Source organism: Rattus norvegicus, chromosome 15 (genome assembly GCF_036323735.1).
Source record: "Rattus norvegicus strain BN/NHsdMcwi chromosome 15, GRCr8, whole genome shotgun sequence".
NCBI classification, from domain to species: Eukaryota; Metazoa; Chordata; class Mammalia; order Rodentia; family Muridae; genus Rattus; species Rattus norvegicus.
The window spans coordinates 41,047,994-41,058,567 of NC_086033.1; positions in this window are offsets into that span (position 1 = coordinate 41,047,994).

The window sequence follows — 10,574 nt, forward strand, 5'->3', positions numbered from 1 at the left end:
TCAAGAGGCCATGGAGATGAAGCCCAGGGGGAAGGCAAGAGCTCAAGGGCAATTGGACATCACTGGAGGAACACATCTCTGAGGTCCCCATTACCTTCTAGTATGTTCCACAGCTCTTGAGTATACAGTGGCTGTTTTCACCATCGTTTTGTTTGGTTATGCTGGACACTGCATTGAGCAGTTCTAACATGTAAAATACAGGTAGGTGTCTGGATGCAGCTTAGATGAAGAGCAAAAGTTTACTGTATATCAAGCCCTGGTTCCAGTTCCTAGTACCAACAAGCAATTTTTAAAATTAAGTTAAATCAATAGGGAAGAAGGGAGAAAGGCGTGGAGGAGATTGATTTTTTAATATAACATTATGTTTTGCCAAAATCAGCTTTTTTACTGAGCAGCAGGTTTCCCCAAAGACTTTTCCAACTGCTAACAGCTTTCAAACCATTTATTATTAAGATGATTAAATTCATCTACTAAGCTTTACACACATCTATTTTTAAATTGCTCCCTTGGGCACATGCTGGCTTCCTGTACCTGGGACTTGGAGTTAGTGATGTACTGGTAGATACTGAACGCTCACTATCCATCTCAATTTGGGGTAGCGAGTTGGAGTGTTGGCCACTAGGAGAGTATTTTCAGGGGCTCTGGGGGTGAGGAAGAGCCATCTCACTGAGGAAGTAAAGGCAAGGCCTTGGTAGAAAGTATAAACTGATAGCAGTTGTCAATGTGAATACAGATGTTAAAAGGAAGATCAGAATTACAATGACTAGCATGGCATGGTAACCCACACACACACACCTTGGTGGTAACCAACACCTCTCTAATTGGATTCGAGACCCTCACAACAGGAGGGGAACCGTGCCTGGTATTGGAAACCTAACTAATTACTCAGTGCTAGTCAATATGGGAGGAGAACCTGCAACCACTAATTTACTAAGCCAGCATAATCACTAACAATGATCTAAACACCAACCCTATACCCAAATATATGTAAGTCCTCATGTTCATTCAAGGGAACAGAGACCACTGCACGAAACCACAACCAATCAAAATGCAGAGTTGTGGAGCCCAGTCCCAGTGGACACACCTACAAAACTCCCTCACCTAAGGCTCAAGGAACACTGGGGAAGAGGGGCCAGGAAGGTTGTAAGAGGCAGAGGATGGGGGAGTTGGCTGTGAGATTGTGTCTCCAAAGTCATCAGAAGGTAAACCGGTCAAGCCTCACCAACATGATCATCTAAACATGAGCTGAACAAGGATGAAGGATGACACCAAGGGAAGGATGACACTAAGGGACATGCCACACTGGGCGGGAGAAAGCCCATAGGGCCTCCACCCTATACAAAAACTAAAGGCAACCGAGTGAAGCTGGAAGTGGGAGAAGTAGTCATCCCTAGGGACAGCCACACCAACTGGCTGTCCAGTGTCAAATGGTCAGCCCTACAAACAAGGAACGTCATAAGGACTCAATGGGTTATATTTACGAATACATATGCACACAAATATAATATATATTCATATGTTTGTGCGATAATAATTAGTGAATACAAGAGGCCATGAAGTTGAAGGAGAGTGGGTAGGGGTATGTGGGAGGTGGGGGTGGGGGTGGGGGAGGGAAAGAGAGAAGTGTTGCAATTAAATTACAATCTCAAAAATAAATATAAATAAATGGAAAGTTAGGGTTGAAAGGTGAAGTCCAGAACACTGAGGAAGATAACGGGGTTTACAGCTGGTATGAGACAGCCTCCCTGAAGGAGGAGAGCTAAGGATGCTGGGAAGCGAGTCAGTGTCAGCAGGCCTGCTGGCTTGTGATACCCTGGGAACTTAGAGAAGGCGCTGCTCCCCCGACTCGTGCTTCTAATGCAGCTGGTTGTAACAGACTAAATTGTCTGCAAGAGCAGATAATTAAGAAGTCCCCACCTGGGATGGAGAGATGGCTCAACGATTAAGAGCACTGACTGCTCTTCCAGAGGTCCTGAGTTCAATTCCCAGCAACCACATGGTTGCTCCCAACCATCTGTAATGAGATCCAATCCCCTCTTCTGGTGTGTCTGAAGACAGTGACAGTGTATTCATATACATAAAAATAAATAGTTTTTTAAGATTTATTTATTTTATGTATGTAAGTGCTCTATGTACACCTGCAGGCAGAAGAGGGCATCGGATCCCATTACAGATAGTTGGGAGCCACCGTGTGGTTGCTGGGATTTGACCTCAGGACCTCTGGAAGAGCAGCCAGTGCTCTTAACCACTGAGCCATCTCTCCAGCCCAAATAGAGTTTTTTATTTCGGGAAAAAGCCTATCGTATCCCCTGCATAGACAAGGAGTCACACATGAGGAAGGTGAGACAACTGTGGCTCCATAGCTGTGAGAAGAGTGAGCTGTACAATCTCACTGCAAGATTGAAGGCTGGCAAGCCTAGGCTGGCAAGCAGTAACAGTCAGCAGCTAACAGAGCACACACTGCACACAGGGGAGGCTGCACTCCCTCTAACTGGGGATATCCACAGGGCACGATGACCTACCTCTCTGGTTAGCCAGAAAACAAGTGCAGAGTGAACCACTTCCTAATTGGTTCGGCTTATGACAGGTACAGAACACTAACCGGTCTCAACAGAAGCTACCCCAATCTTTGTCCCCATTCCTGCCACGAGTCTAAAAACCCTAAGCAGGGTAGTTGGATTGTGCCTCTCTTGGGAACCCCTCTCAGGAGTTTCTCTCCCTTCCCTTAATCCCTCACTTCCCTAATGGCCCAGCATTCCTTTCCTCCGAGTAAACCCAAGCTTTTCTGTATTTTTAATCTTCATGAAATCTATGGTCTCAGGTTTTTAGTGATTGTTGATCTTCTAACCACATCCATCTGGGTCTAGAAAGATTCCCTGGATCTCAGAACTGCATCAGTGGAGAGGGCCAGGGCTGTCACCTCTTCAAATGACTATTAACACTCCTTCAGGCTGTTTGGTTTTGTTTTTTTCATTCCAGATAAGCGCCCCTGCTAAGAAATTTACAAGAAACAACCCAAGTCCTTCTGACTCACTCTTTTTAGGTAACCCAGCATGAACCTTGCTCATAACACTGAATTCTGTCTTTAGAAAGTTTCGTGTCCATCATTTTCCTGAACAGGTTATGTATGGCCTCAAACTCAGTCTCATGCCCCAGCCCCATATAGCCATTCCTGTATACACATGTCTAATTCTCAGCTGCAGCAGCAGTCCTGTATTCTCTGTTCAGAGTGGTCCCCAGGAATGGCCCCTTCTACACCCCATATTTGCCTTTCTTCACTCTTGCACCTCCTGGCCAGCTTTGAGGTCGCTAAGGGTGGGCCCAGCACACTGGTTACAGGTGAAGCATTGTTTTGTGGTTCTGCTGGTCCAGGCAGTTAAAACTCCTCACCATAGATGATCTCAGGCTACCAGTGTGGCCTCTCTCACACAGAACTTCAAGAGGTAAATACAACTGAAAATCACACTGCACAGAGAATTCAGAGGGATTGGACTCCAATTCCCACCCACCCCAACTGGGTCTGCTTCTCGGGTGTTAAGAAAAGAAGGACAAGAAGGCCAATGACATTTCCAAACCAAACAATGACATGCTGGTGAGACAAAGTCAGTCCCCTGCTTAGTATTGGTCAATGTCATCAATCTGTAGCATGGCTGCCCCTCCTTGGTGACTCTGGGCTGTCAAGCAAGCCTGTTTGTCTCACTCCTCAACATAGCAAGTTTTGATGATAAGAACAAAGAGGCACACAGCATGGTGGCAGTCAGGGTGAGAAACCACACCCCCTTCTCCCCCAACCCTTGGTACAACCTGTCATTTCCCAGAGTTCCCTGTAACAACAAAGGAACAGGTCCCCTGGTATGACCCTTTAATGGCAGGCTGCTGTGTTTCCTTCCTGAATGATGCTCTCTCCTAAATGATCCTCCTCCCTTTCATCTATTTGCCCACTGGTCCTATGCAGTCTGCCTGCATCTCTGCAAACCTTGTACCTTCAGCATCCTTGCTCAGGAGGAAGACTGTTCTTGCCTCCTGCCTTGGCGACACACCTCCTGCTCCTGCTGCTGTCACTCATATTGGTAGCCCGCTCTGAGCAGACTTGTTCTTTGGAGGCCTGCTCTTGCTTGACATCCCACTGCCCCAAGAGCTCAAAGCTACAACACCCACCTGCAGCCTGTCCCCACTGGCATCCAGCCACTGCCGAGAACCCAGAGCTTCGATATCGTCATTTGAGTTGTTACTCCTGCACGAACGAAGCCCTCCTTGTTGGCTCACCCCTCCTTGTCTGTCTACCTCATTCTTTTTTTTTTTTTTTTGGTTCTTTTTTTCGGAGCTGGGGACCGAACCCAGGGCCTTGTGCTTGCTAGGCAAGCACTCTACCACTGAGCTAAATCCCCAACCCCTTCATTCTTTAATGAGGCATCCTGCACAACTTTGTTCTAGAAACCCGACTGTGGTGATGCAGGAATAAAGACACACATTCAGAAAAGCTGGGATTAGAGGAGCATGCTCACTCTGATGGAGGATGCCCACTGAGCAATCAGGAACTCAGCTATTATGTACAGCACAAGGCGGAGTTACGGGTCTCAGCCGCAGGTCTCTGTGAGTGAGCAGTGTAGGGCTGCACACATCCCAGAGGAAGGAGCTGTTGTCAGCACTGCACACTGGCCTTAGCTAAAGGTCAAGCTTCCCTCAACTCTAGCACTGGGCACATGCCAGTTCTCCTCACAACTTATGACAAGTTTCCAGCTAGGTCACCTCATTTGGTCCTCACAGACACTACTCACAAAGCTGAAGCCCATGGACCACAGGTGGCCCCAAGGACTTTCCAAGTGGGAAACCCTGGGCATGGATCTATCCAGTAATGTTAAGGAAGACATTGCTGACAAAATCATGTTTTTCTTCTTCACTCATAATTCCTGTTTCATTATCTGTTAAAAGCTAGTAGTAGATTGTCTTTTGTCAGTTGTATACTGACTAATAACTCATGCCTATAACAGTTCAAGGGAACCATTTCCTTACGGCTCTAGGGAACGGGTTTTAACGTTTCATCTTACAGGCACACTTTACGGTAGGGAAGCCTGTGACACTCTTGGAACACACCCTTGACGCCCGCCTGTACCTGCTGTTTTCCTGTGTGTTGCAGGCAGAGCCTTCTTTTTATAATCTACCTCACCAGCCAATTTATGGTGATGGCATAGATATATAATATGCTTATGTGAAGCCAAGGATCTCAAGAAAATTTGCTAAGAGGGAAATACTTTTATCCCTAATTTTTTTTAAAAAATGCTTTTCCCCCTTTTTTCATTTGAATAATTGGAAGACTCAAGGCCTGGAAATACTGCAGCTGCCTTAGAATCATGGGAAAAGTCAAAAGGAGCGAAGCTAAGGCAAGGCCCTACCATCATTGAGCTGCTAAACCAACCCTAGGAAGGTATTTTAGAGTAAGGAATGATTTTTCTGTCTTACATCTTGGAGAATATATTGTCACGAAAGGGAAGGCGTGATCAGGAGGCTCCGTAGTGACAGGAGTTTGCAGTGGGGACCCCTCACCTGCTTCCTGGTGATGCTGGGATCAGATAAGAAAGGAAATAGAGCCAAGCTTTAAAGAATTAAGCTTCCTACCCACAGGAGAATTCACTACTTGAATGGGTCCGCAACTGTCCAAAATGGAGATGCTAGATGGGGAACAAGTGTTCAAACACACGAGCCCCCAAATCTACTGTGCTCTCTAGGAAAGAAGGGCACACATTTCTCCTATTATAATCACTTGTTGTGGGAATTAAAGAACAGATGAAGTCTCTTACCAAACTCGGGTCTATAAGGAATTCCTTAGTGGGTAAGTAGACGTGTTGGGCACCACAGCACTCACAAGTGGCCTCCTGCTCTAGTCTTTGCCATTCCCCAAATTGGGAAAAGGTGAAAGAGACAAGGCAGGACAAATCTCCAATTTAAATAAAAGCCCAGAGGCTGCCCATTTTACATTTGGTTCGAATGCCATAGGCCATACATAGCAGCAAGGGAGACTGGAAGGTGTAATTTGGATCTGGAGATCATTTGTTTAACTAAACCCAAACTGCTTTGTGACGGGAAGGAAGCAAGAATGGACTTGAGAGACATCTCATTTGAAAGCATAGTTGGTATTTCTTGAGATTAGATACACATTTCCTTAAGATGAGCCCAGTCTTGAAAGAGTAGAGCTGATAATGTGAGGGTCTCACAGGCACGAATTTGACATAATCTTGGCCTTACTGACCCATTACTGTTATCAGTGATTCCATGGCACATAAATGAATGGGCCTCTGAATTCAGGACGGTTATCAGGAGGATAAAGCAGAGCCTACTCTGAGAGGTCAGGGGCCTCCAGTAGCAGCACAGAGACTAAGAAGTAGACCCAGCATTTGCTAATGCTTTCAAACTCTGTGAAACCGGGATGATATCAAAGAAATCCTGGCAAAAGACATCACCACAAGAGAAAAGTGAGCTTCCTAGATTAAAAACTGCTGCCTATGGGTGTAAGCAAGCTCATGAGAAACATAGACAACCGCCAAGTATCCTGACTCGCTGACATCCAGAGTCAATAGCCATCTACCTGTGGCTTGTGAAAAGCGCAAAAATAAATAGGAGAAATTGGCAGGTCTCTTCACTAGGGTTTCCACTGCTGTGAAGAGACACCAGGACCACAGCAACTCTTATAAAGAAAACAATGAATTGGAGCTGGCTTACAGTTCAGAGGTTTAGTCCATTATCATCATAATGGGAAGCATGGTGGCATGCAGGTAGTCATGGTGCTAGAGAAGGAGCTGAGAGTTCTACATCCAGACCCACAGTCAGCAGGAAGAGACTGAAACACTAGGCCTGGCAAGAGCATCTGAGACCTCAAAGCCTAGTGACATAGTTCCCCCACAAGGCCATACCTCCTCATAGTGCCACTTCCTGTGGGGCCCATTTTCTTTCAAAGCACACAGCCAATAAATCAGATGACAGTGGCAGCTGAATTTAAATTCCATGCTCCTAGATGCAAGAAGCCACAAGCACACCAGGGACAGCTTGGAGAGAACTGATAAGGTGGAGCAAATGATGCCGCCCGTATTGATACAGATTGGTGGTCCCTGGTGGGACTACAAGTGTCCTCTATCCAAGTGTTAATAACTGTATAATGAAGGCTACAATCTTGTCAATAGCAAGCCTCACTTAGTATGTTTTTACACCTGAAGGAGCTGAACACTGAGTAGGTTCCTCTCCTTGAGCAAATATGTTTCTAAGAGTCTTTTGCAAGCTATAAAGAACGTGTAGAAGCCACCGAGAGGGAGGCATGCACACCCTATGCATGATAATATGCACTACTGCGGTCCAGGAGCCCTGAGCAGTGTCCTCCAATAGCATGGCCTCTGTGAGGTACCTTACAATGGTGCTTTCTAATTTTGTCAAAGACCTTCTCTGCATGTAATGAAATGGTCGTGTGGTTTTCTCTTTCATTCTGGCTATGTAAAGATTATTGACTTATGTATGTTGAACCATCCTAGCATCTCTGGGATGAAGTTTACTTAAGTATGGTGGATGACTTTTTGGATGTGTTCTTAGATTTCGTTTGCAAGTATTTCATTGAGAATGTTTCATATATGCTCATGTCTTAAGGATTCTATTGCTGTGAAGAGACATCATGACCATGGCAACTCTTATAAATGAAGATATTTAACTGGAGCTGGCTTATAGGTAAGAGGTTTAATTCATTGTCATCACGGCAGGAAGCAGATACTGGAGAAAGAGCCAAGAAATCTACATCCGGATTTGCAGTCAGAAGGAGGAGGGAATGAGCAATTGGCCCTGGCTTGATCTTCTGGAACCTCAAAGCAAACCCTAGTGACACACTTCCTCCAATCAAGACACACCTACTCTAACAAGGCCACACACCCTAATCCTTTCAAATAGTGTCAATCTGTATGCGTTTATAGTGGCCATTTTCATTCAAACCAACACAGTTCACAAGGGAAATTGTTCTGTAATTTTTGGGGCCTGGGGGGAGATGGTCAGGTCTTTGTGTGGTTTAGGCATCAGGGGAATGCTAACTTTATAAGAATTGGGTGTCCTTTAGTTTCTATGTTGTGGAATAATTTGAAGAGTATTGGTGTTCATTCTTTGACGGTCTAGAAGAATTCTGCATTCTGCATTGAATTCATCTGACCCTGGACTTTTTTTTTTTTTTTTTGGTTGGGAGATGTTTCATTAATGATTCTTTTTTATTAGGAGTAATGGGTCTAGTTAAATTGTTTATCAGATCTTGATTTAACTTTTGTATGTATGTATGTGTATGTATACATACATATAAAGAAATTTGTCTATTTCATTTAGATTTTCCACCAGTTTGATGGAATACAGATTTTTAAAGCATATGCTTATAATTCTCTGACTTTCCTTACTATCTGTTGCTATACCCCCTTTACATTTCCATTTTTTTATTAACTTGTATCTTTTTTTTCTATCTTTAGTTAATTTGGCTAAAAATTAAAAAGCCAACTCTTTATTTCATTGATTCTTTGTATTTTTATTATTGTTGTTTCTATTTTATTAATTTCAGGCTCAAATTTGGTTATTTCTTGGCATCTACTTGTTTGGGGTGTTATTTTTTCTTGCTGATCTAGGTCTTTCAATTATACTAGTAAGTTTATAGCCTACTGCTATTCATTTTAATGTTAATGTGTGGTGTGTTATGAACTTGCTTCCTAGGATCACCTTCATTTTGTTCCATAGCTTGATTATGTTGTTTTCATGTTCATTGAATTCTAAAAAGTTTTATATTTCCTTATCAAATTCTATCTTGATCTATTTTCATTCAGTAGTGAGTTGTTCTGTTTTCATGAGTTCATATACTCTCTGCTATTGTTGATATGAAGCTTTAATCCATGTTCATCAGATAGAATGCAAGGTGTTACTTCAATTTTCTTGGACCTGTTGAGAGATCCTTTGTGTCTGAGTATTTGCTCAATTTTGGAGAATGTTCCATGGGCTACTGAGAAGAAGGTGTATTCTTTTTCTTCTAATTAGATATATTTCTTTACTTACATTTCAAATATTATTTCCTTTCCCGGCTTCCTGTTCACAAGCCCCCCCCCCATCCCCTCCCCCTCCCCCATATGAGTATTCCCCCATACATCCCCCTTACAGCACCCCCATGTCCCCCTACACTGGGGGTCCAACCTTGGCAGGACCAAGGGCTTCCCCTTCCACTGGTGCCCCAACAAGGCTATTCTCTGCTACATATGCAGTTGGAGCCCTGGGTCAGTATAGACTTTCAGTAGTGGTTTAGTCCCTGGAAGCTCTGGTTGGTTAGCATTGTTGTTCTTATGGGGTTGCAAGCTCCTTCAACTCTTTCACTACTTTCTCTAATTCCCCCCAAGGGGGTCCTTTTCTCAGTTCAGTGGTTTGCTGCTAGCATTGACCTCTGTATTGGACATGCTCTGGATGTGTCTCTCAGGAGAGATCTATATCTGGTCCCTTTCAGCATGCACTTTTTAGCTTCATCAATCTTATCTAGTTTTGGTGGCTGTATATATATGGGCCACATGTGGGGCAGGTTCCTTCAGTTGCTGCTCTAAATTTTGCTTCCATATTCCCTCCTATGGATATTTTTCCCCTTTTAAGACGGAGTGGGAGCATCCGCATTTTGGCCATCCTTCTTCTTGAGCTTCCTGTGGTCTGTGGATTGCATCTTGGGTTGTTCCAGCTATTGGGCTAATATCCACTTATCAATGAGTGCATACCAAGTGAGTTTTTCTGTGATTAGGTTACCTCACTCAGGATATTTTCTAGTTCATTCCATTTGACTATGAATTTCATGAAGTCATTGTTTTTGATAGCTGAGTAGTATTCCATTGTGTAGATGTACCACATTTTTTGAACCCATTCCTCTGTTGAAGGGCATCTGGGTTCTTTCCAGCTTCTGGCTATTATAAATAAGGTTCTATGAACATAGTGGAGCATGTATCTTTGTTGTATGTTGGAACATCTTTTGAGTATATGCCCAGGAGAGGTATAGCTGGGTCCTAGAAGGTGTATTCTTTAGTTTTTTGGTGGAATGTTTTATAAATATCTACTATGTCAACTTTATTTATGACATTATTCAACTCCAGAATTTCTCTGTTTTGTTTGTGTCTGGGTGACCTGTCTACTGGCAAGAGTGGAGTATTGAAGTCTCACATTATGAGATTCAGTATGTGACATAAGCTGAAATACTGTTTCTTTTATGAATTTAGGTGCCCTTCTGTTTGGTGCATAAACATTTAGCATTATAATAGTCTCTTGGAGAGTTTTTTTTTCCTTTCATAAATATATAGTGTCTTCTGATTGGTTTTTGTTTGAAGTCTATTTTGTCAGATATTAAAAAAGATACACTAACTTTCTTCTTAAGCCCATTTGCTTGGAATATTGCAATCTTTTTACCTCAAATTATGTCTATCTTGATATTAAGGTATGTTTCTCAGATTCAGCAGAAGAATAGATCCTGTTTTCAAATCTAACCTATGAGTTTGTATCTTTTTATTGGGACATTGAGACCATTGAAATTGGAAGTTACCAATGAGCCA